The sequence below is a fragment of the Camelina sativa genome, chromosome 12 (genome assembly GCF_030686135.1).
Source record: "Camelina sativa cultivar CO46 ecotype springtype chromosome 12, ASM3068613v1".
NCBI classification, from domain to species: Eukaryota; Viridiplantae; Streptophyta; class Magnoliopsida; order Brassicales; family Brassicaceae; genus Camelina; species Camelina sativa.
The window spans coordinates 36,221,779-36,230,349 of NC_141891.1; the positions used below are offsets into that span (position 1 = coordinate 36,221,779).

An 8,571-nucleotide genomic window follows, 5' to 3' on the forward strand; every position below is an offset into this window, starting at 1 on the left:
CGACCGAGCACTGGTCGAGTTGACCGAGCCGTTGACTACTTTGACTTTTTCTATTTTTAGGGCTTCCACCTCCTCACCTATATAAGGCCTTGTACCTGCAGCCACTACCAGAGTCCAGCTTTTAGATATTCTCTAAACCTAGTTTTTACCTTTTTTAGCTTTATTCCTTTTGCATTTTTATTTTTAAGATCTTGTAGTTTCTTAAGAAAGATGACTAGATTCTTGTATTTTGTTGGTTCTATAACTTTCAAGATATTGAGAATTTGAGTTTGATCCTTTCATCAATATTATAGATCTTTGTTTAATCTTTCTAATGATGCAAGTTTCAATATTTTCTAGGTTTTTGACTTTGTTCATCATGTATTGTTGTGAGTAGTTTGCTTAGGATCTTGAGGATGGGTTAGGAAGGATTGATCTTGTGGTTTATGTGATTTGGTCAAGCTTGATTATTGTAGATCTCTTCTAGGCTAGATGTTCTTAATGCTGATCCTGAACTGAGAGGTTAGGATCTGATTTCAAGCTCCTTAGCATCACACCAATGTTTAAGAAGCATAGATAAGGCTAGATCTAGAGCTTACCATTAGGCTTGCTAAGAGATTAGAGGTCTTGTTTGGTTTGAGATGTATTGCTTAATGCCTGCTTGTGTAGATTCTTTACTGTGTGAGAACAAGTCTAGAATTGCATAGGTTTGATTGTTTCTTGACCATGAGAATGGGAGAAACTTGTCTTAGATTTATATGTCTAGAGGTTAGCTCAAAGTTTGCTTGAGATTTGTTGACCAAGTTAGATAACCACAATGATTAGTTCATCCCATGAATCCATCCTCAGGACGTTCTTTGTTTATTGATTTTAAAGTCTTAATCCTGTTGCTTGCTTGTTGATTGATTTGTATTTGCATTGCTCTGTTTTTATTGTATTGCTCTGTTTTCCGGATTTAACCAGCTCGACCTCTCACTCGACCTACACTCGGTCGAGTGCTTGCTCGAGTTCATCCCCAGAACTCTTGTTTATGATTTGTGATTGTCCTGTTTCATTCCTGTTTCATTCTAGTTGCATTCATTTACTTTTCAGTTCATTACTTGTCTTGCATTAGTTCATTAGTAGAAGTTTCTATTTCTGTTCTAGTATCATTACTGTTGCAATCATTCAGTTTCATTTGCATTTAGTTCTTAGTTCTTGTAGTTTATTTTCTGCATTTTACATTTCCATCTTAGGATTGTTAGTGACAAACAATCTTTAGATTTGTCTTAACTTAGATTCATATGCACATCTTAACTGTTCACAAACACTCATTTAGGATTGATACCTCTTGTACTGCAATAGCATAAGGGGAATTCAAACACCCATCCATCATTCCATTCATATCACCATTGCTTACATTCATCATCATTCACCACCATACAAATACTCTTGTTTCAATTTGGCGCCGTTGCCCATTTGAGTGTGTTTTTGTGACATTTAGGATCCATATTGGTCTAAGATTAAGTTCGTTTATACACTTGAATCTTCTGTTGTTGGGTTGAAGTTCCATTTCAGGTACCACTCGACCAGTCACTCGACCACCACTGGACCGAGTGGGTGATCGAGCACCTGATCGAGCCAGAAGCCGTGTACATTTGGACACCACTTCCCAGTCGACTTGATACCCCAGACGAGCCTGAGCTCAATTGTGAACCTGTTCGAGTCTGTACTCGCGTTTGTTGATGCACACAAGGTCTAAAGGAAAAGACAACATTCAAAAGCCTATTAACAACATCCACAAGTTGCACAAAGGGTTGGGAAATCAGAGAAGCAGGGTAGTACAAGCTCAGCAAGAGGATTCAGTGATCATGGAGCAACAAGCTAACCATGAGCAGAGGCCTAGGCACATTGGTGCTGGAGATGCACCCAACACCCACAACCAAAGGGCTGGAATTGTGCCTCCAACTGTAGCAAACAACAACTTTGAGATCAAAAGTGGACTGATCTCCATGATTCAAGCCAACAAGTTTCATGGGCTGCCAATGGAGGATCCACTTGATCACCTTGATGAGTTTGATAGAATCTGTGGTCTAACCAAGATAAATGGAGTGAGTGAAGATGGTTTCAAGTTGAGGCTCTTTCCCTTCTCACTTGGAGACAAGGCACACCTTTGGGAGAAGACTCTTCCTACTGGAGCAATTACCACATGGGATGCTTGCAAGAAGGCTTTCTTAGCCAAATTATTCTCCAATGCTAGGACAGCTAGATTGAGGAATGAAATTTCTGGGTTTGCTCAAAGGAACAATGAGACCTTTTGTGAGGCATGGGAGAGGTTCAAGGGATATCAGACTCAATGTCCTCATCATGGTTTCAGCAATGAGTCACTCTTGAGTACCTTGTATAGAGGAGTGCTTCCAAAGATAAGGATGTTGCTTGACACAGCTTCTAATGGCAACTTCCTCAATAAGAATGTGGAAGAAGGCTGGGAATTAGTTGAGAATCTTGCTCAGTCAGATGGCAACTATAATGAGGACTATGATAGGACCATAAGGAGCTCCTCAACTGATCAAGAGGACAAGTATAAGAAAGACTTGAAGATGGTCAATGAGAAACTTGACAAGATTCTTCTTAGCCAGTCCAAGTCTATTCATTTCATTGGTGAAGAAGAAGCTCAAGTTCAAGAGGGGGAGACTGAGTTTGCTGAGTTGTGCTACATGCAGAATCAAGGAGGATTCAAAGGCTACAACCAAGGGGGTTTCAAGAACAACAATCTCTCTTATAGGAGTACCAATGTGGCTAATCCTCAAGACCAAGTCTATCCACCTCAACAGCCTCAACAGCAACAAACCTACATCCCCAAACAACAACATCAAGTGTTCCAGCCTCAGTTGTGTCCCCCACCAGGGTTTCAGACTAACCAAGGCCAAGAACAAGACTTAAGAGCTATGATGCAACAATTGTTGATTGGGCAAACACAAGGAAAGATTGAGGAAGCCAAGCAGTTTGCTGAGTTGAACCAAAGGTTAACATCACAGTACAATGATCGGAATATGAAGTTTGAGGGTCTTAATTCATTAGTGAAGTATATGGAGGGTAACATAGCATCTACTTCAGCTCCAAAACCCAACCAACTCCCTGGAAAAGCTGTTCAAAATCCAAGGGAGTTCACAGCCAAAGCCATTCAATTTCAAGAGGAAGAAGTCACTGAGGACAGTGAAGTCCAAGTTTGGGGGAATTCATTAGTTACTGAAGCCCCAAGTGACATCTGTGCAAAGCAACAGGAGCTCGCAGGAGAACTCGACCAGGAACTCGAGCAGCCACTTGACCGAGTGCATGCTCGAGTGGTCGATCGAGCTGGGGACTCCGAAGCTGTCAAGCCTGCTAAGTACATTCCTCCTGCTTACAAGCCTCCACTACCATTCCCTGGGCGTTTCAAAGCACAGAGGATCAAGGAGTTAAGGGAAATCATTGAGAAAAAGGAGATGTTGGCTAAGCAACAAGAGGAAGAAAGGGTTTTGAAGGAAGAAGCTTTGGTTGAGTAAAAGGAAGAAGTGATGGCTATTCAAGAGATCATCATTGCTTACCAAGAAGAGGAGAGAGGACCTGCTTTGGAACAGTATGAACCATATCCTCTCTATAGAGATTTTTTGCTTGACTTGTCAAAGAAGAAGGCTCAAGCTCAAGATGAGAAGGATCTTGAGAACCTTGGAGGAGTGATCATCCCACTTAAGCTTAAGGACCCAAGGCCATTCTATCTGCCTTGCACAATCAGTTACCTCCACTACAATCAATGCCTTTGTGATTTGGGAGCTTCAACAAGTGTGATGCCATACTCCATAGCTCAAAAGCTTGGGAGAACTGATTTCAAATCCACTAACCTCCATGTGTGCCTAGCTGATAGGACAAATAGAGAGGTAGTTGGAAGGTTGGAGAATGTCCCACTCAAAATAGGGAAGGCAAGGGTTCACACTGATTTTGTGGTCATAGAGATGGACAAGGAGCCTGAAGATCCAATCTTATTAGGGTGGCCATTCTTAGCCACTGTTGGAGCAGTCATTGATGTCAAGGAAGGTCTTGTGACCTTGAACATTGCTGAGGATGTAGTTATGAAGTTCAACATCTATAATCCAACCAACCTTCCTACCATTGATGATCAGCCTTTTACTATTAAGGACAAAGGTGGTCAAGGAGGCTTAAGTGATAAGGCAACCCCAAAGGCTGAGCTCCCACTTCAAGAGGATTCTGTTGAGAAGCTTAAGAGGTCAGTTCAAGAGCTGTCTAGTATGGTTGAGGATCTCCAAGTCAAGCTGAACAAGAGGTCTTTGAGGAAAGCAAGACCTAGGCTCAAAATCAAGAAGAAGTATGATTTGTGTGCTAAGGGTGAGGTGATCAAGGATCAACTTCACAGTGACCAAGAGGTTCCAGGGAGGATTTCATCACCTCCTTGGTATCTAGACCAAAGTTAAGAAGGAAACCAAAGTCAAGCTTAGTGACTTTAAACAATCTCAATAGGGAGGAAGTCCCTAAGGTATCCTTTGTAAATATGGTTTAAATTCTTAGTAGTTTTGATGTGTTTTCTTTTATGTTTTTGTTGGACAGGCTTTTAGTGAGAATGTAGTTGGTTAAGGAGAGATGTGGACTTGGAGAAGAAGACTCGTAGGCCCACTCGACCAGGCCACGAGAGGTACTCGGCCAAGCTGGGTATGAATTAAGGCCCATTTGATCTTCAAATCGTTAGGACGATCGAGTGGAGGGAAGAACAAGGAGAAAAATTTTGAAATTTCAAAATTGGTCAAGGAGCTCGACCACGTGCTGGTCGAGTGTGGGGTCGAGCTACAGCCAAAAGCAAGTCAAAGATTCCTAATTCAAATTTGAATGGTATGGACGCTCCACCCTTGTCTCCTTGTCCCCTTAGCTTCTTTAAATAGCCCTTGCACGATCCTATGCCTCTCACATTCTCTCATTTGCTCAAAACATTTAAATTCAAGCTTTAAAATCTCTCTCAAAGTTTATCTCTTGCTCAAGCTTTGTTCTTTCAAGTTTTTGGGTCACTAACCTATTAACTTTGAGCTTTGAGTCTATTCCCTTCAGTTTCTTTTGAAAATGTCTTCCAAGATGACCAAGAAGTCTCACCGAACCGCTGCAAGCTCCACGGAACGTCGTGATGCTGACCTTGAATCAAGAGGTGAAGCTGGGAGAGTCACTCGACGGACCACTCGATCGACCACTCGACCGAGTGCCGGTTCGAGCAGTCGGTCGAGCCAGATGCCGTATCCAAGGAAAGAGTCAGTTGAGGAAGATCCTGAGAGGACTGAGACTGAGGAGGAAAGAGAGCCTACTCTCAATGAGTTTATGAGGAGACACAAGGCCAAAGGGAAGAGGCCAGCTGTTGAAGTTGAGCAAGAAGAGAGTGAAAGTGAAAGTGAGGAAGAGAGTGAAGAAGAAGAATTGATGGATGATGGAGAAGCTGAGTCTTGTGGGCTGTCAAAGAGGCAGATTTATGATGCTTTCATGAGGACGGAGTTCTTGGGAACTAGATATCCTCACAAGGAGACCATTGAGAAGCTTGCCATTGATGAGGATGTGGAATATCTTTTTGAAAAGAGCAATCTCACCAAGTTCATGGGGCTTTGCATGGAGGGCTAAAAGAAGGAAAGCTGTGAGTTCCTAGCCACTGTCAAGCTGCACACATATGCAAGGAAGAGTGCTGAATATGGAGCTGGTCACATCTCTTTCACTATCAAAGGGAAGAAGCATGAGCTTTCAATGAAAGAGATAGCAAATGTGTTTGGTTTTGAGGTTGGGAGCAATAGGAGTTTGATGGTTCCAAGAGATGAGTTGTATGCTGTGTGGGAAACCATTGGAGATAACAAGTACTACTCATCCTCCAACTCCAAAAGCTCAAGGATAAGGAGCCCAGTCCTAAGGTACTACCACAAGGCTCTTGCCAATACCTTCTTTGCAAGGAAGGAAACTGGGAACATCAATGAGGGAGAGCTAAAGATGATTGACTTGGCTCTTAATGGAGTGATCTTTCAAGCAAGGAATGGTACCATCATCCTTGGGAGCACAGTGGAGACTGACCTAGGAATGGTGCTCATTGACCACATGATCCAATTGAGAAGTTGGGTAGGAAAGTTGGAGAACAAAGGGTCAAGAGGAGCACTTACCATTGGAGGCATCATCACTCCAATCGTTCAAGCTGCTAGAGTTCCACTTAGAGGAGAGAGGGTCTCACCAAGATGGATTGACTCAAGCTACCTCACTTCTACTCTCATCCTAGCCAAGGAGAAGCATCAAGGGAACCATATATTCAACTTTGAGCTTCCAACACTTGGGAAAAAGCAATTCATATTGCCTAACCAAGAGCTCACCACCATTCAAGAAGGGGCCAACATTGACTTCTGGCCAGCTGAGGAGCATTGGTTTGATGGAGTGGTTCAACATAGAGTTGAGGAAGCTGGGAATGCACAAGTAGCTGATGGAGAGGAGCAATTCTACTTTGAAGATTATGAGCCCAACCCAAGAGATAGTAGAGGAGTGAGGGAGAATGCCAAGAGATTAACTCTTTTGCAAAAGTGGGGCTGAAGAAGAAGGTGACCAACATGGCTAAGTCTATCAAAGGCTTAAAGAAGGAGATTGCTGAGCTGAAGAGTGGAAACTCATCTCCTAGCCATTCAAGCCCTTTGAGGAGAAGTAGCTCAACTAGAGCACTTTCAAGGGTTTCGAATCCTGTGGAACCAGCTAGGGCTTCAATGTATGAGCCAAATCAGAGGAAGAGGAGCTCAAGTACCCGAGAACATCAATTTTCGAGGCACTCGACCGGGTGACTCGAGCACCCACTCGACCGAGCACCTCCAATGCACTCGGCCGAGTACCAGCCCAGATCACCCTATGGCTTCCCACCTCCAGCTGCTTATCCAGGTTATCCATTATACCCTCCCATCCCACCTCAATACTACATGGATCCAGCTCTCTACCAGCAGTTTTGCCAGCAGCAAGGTCAACATTTTGACACCCGCGGTCCAGCTCGACCCCCCACTCGGACACGCACTCGACCGAGTCACGGTCGATCGCCGTCATCGAGCTGCCCCAAAGTCCATCTCCAAGCCACCAGACTGACCCCAACTACTCCTATGACAGCATGCAGATGGATGTGGAAAACTTCTTCCACAACCCCTAAGGTACCATCATCACCTTCACTTGTAAATAACATTGCATTTCATGTTGTGCTTTGTTTTGTTTTTAATCTTGAATCCTCAATCAAATTTCTTTCACATAGGGGACTGTGTGATTTAAGTTTGGGGGAGGGTTTGAGATAGCATTTGACATTGTGTTTTGTGTTCTTATTTCAAATTTTTATCATCATCATGTTAGCACTTGCATAAGCATCTAAGGCATAGAAAAAACCATAAAAATTTGAAAATTTTTGAAAAAATCTTCATAAAAAAAAAAGAGTGTTCATGTAGTTTGCATTGCATATTAGGATCTTGTTTAGCATGTTTCATGTAGAATTGTATAATATTTGCATTAGGGATCTATGATGAGTATTTCCTTGTTAGCTTGCTTAATTCACTAGACTAGGATCAATGCCCAAGTTAATAGTACTTTGATGCTAGTTGAGTAGTTAGAAGCATAAGATTGAACCAAGCATTAAATTCTTGCATTGCATTTGGCCTAAATTGAAGCATGTTGTGATTTGAAACTATTTCCTATTTATAAGAACCTAATATTGACTTTTAATTATCAATATGTGCATTGCTTTAAACTCATGGATACCATATACATACTTGGATCATCTTTCTCCTTTTTACCACTCTTGTTGATCCAAGTAGCTGATTAAATCATTAAGATCAGTTCCCCTACCCCTAAACCAAACCTTCTTTCAAGCCTTGTTGATTCTTGAGTGTGTGAGGCCTATTTTTGGGATTGAGCTTGGTGGAAAGTGTTAGGTTTGAACTGACAAGAGTAAGACCTTGTGTAGTTCTAGTTTGCATTTTTCAAACTAGATAGGACTAGGTGGTTCACTTGTTGGGTTTGCGACTTGGCTGTTATGAAAAGAAAAGAAAGAAAAGAGAAAGAAAAAGGGTAGAGTCTTTAAGAGGAGATTGTGTTTAAGCAAAGTCTAGTGAAAGGATGGGAAGAAAATTGTTGTTTAAGATGGTTCTAATTAAGGAAAAGAAAAGAAAGAAAAGAAAAGTTTAGCAAAATGCTTATATGTCTTAAGAATAAGCAGAAAAGATCAAATAAGAAAGCATCTCCTAAGACTTGAAAACCAAAAGAGAAAAGGGTTAAAGAGAAAAGAAGAAGTAAAGGGTAGCACTAGGATCATTTGGGTTTAGATTGCTAGGATAAACACTTTGGGTACCTTTGGGTAGACAAGGTTTTATTCTTGTATGTGTTTAGGTGTTCTTACCTTTAGCATTCTTCTAAAGCTCAATCCATTTTCATGAGAGAACCTTGATATTGACAAGCCCCACTCTAAAAAGAGACCATCATTGTCTCAAAACCCTTTATTACCAAGCCAAATGAGTTTAAGCATTGCATAGAATTGATTCATGTTCTTGTTTAATGAATGTTAAAGGAAATGGTTGATTTGAATGCATGTGG

The 8,571-nt window shown here is 41.8% G+C and overlaps 1 non-coding gene across 1 annotated transcript; it reads right to left on the reverse strand.

Annotated features, from left to right (window-relative positions):
• Positions 1-2,225: 2,225 nt before the first annotated feature.
• On the reverse strand, positions 2,226-2,332 carry LOC147933168 (small nucleolar RNA R71). Its single transcript, XR_015576752.1, has one exon. It is a non-coding gene; the product is annotated as a small nucleolar RNA R71 (small nucleolar RNA).
• Positions 2,333-8,571: the final 6,239 nt, after the last annotated feature.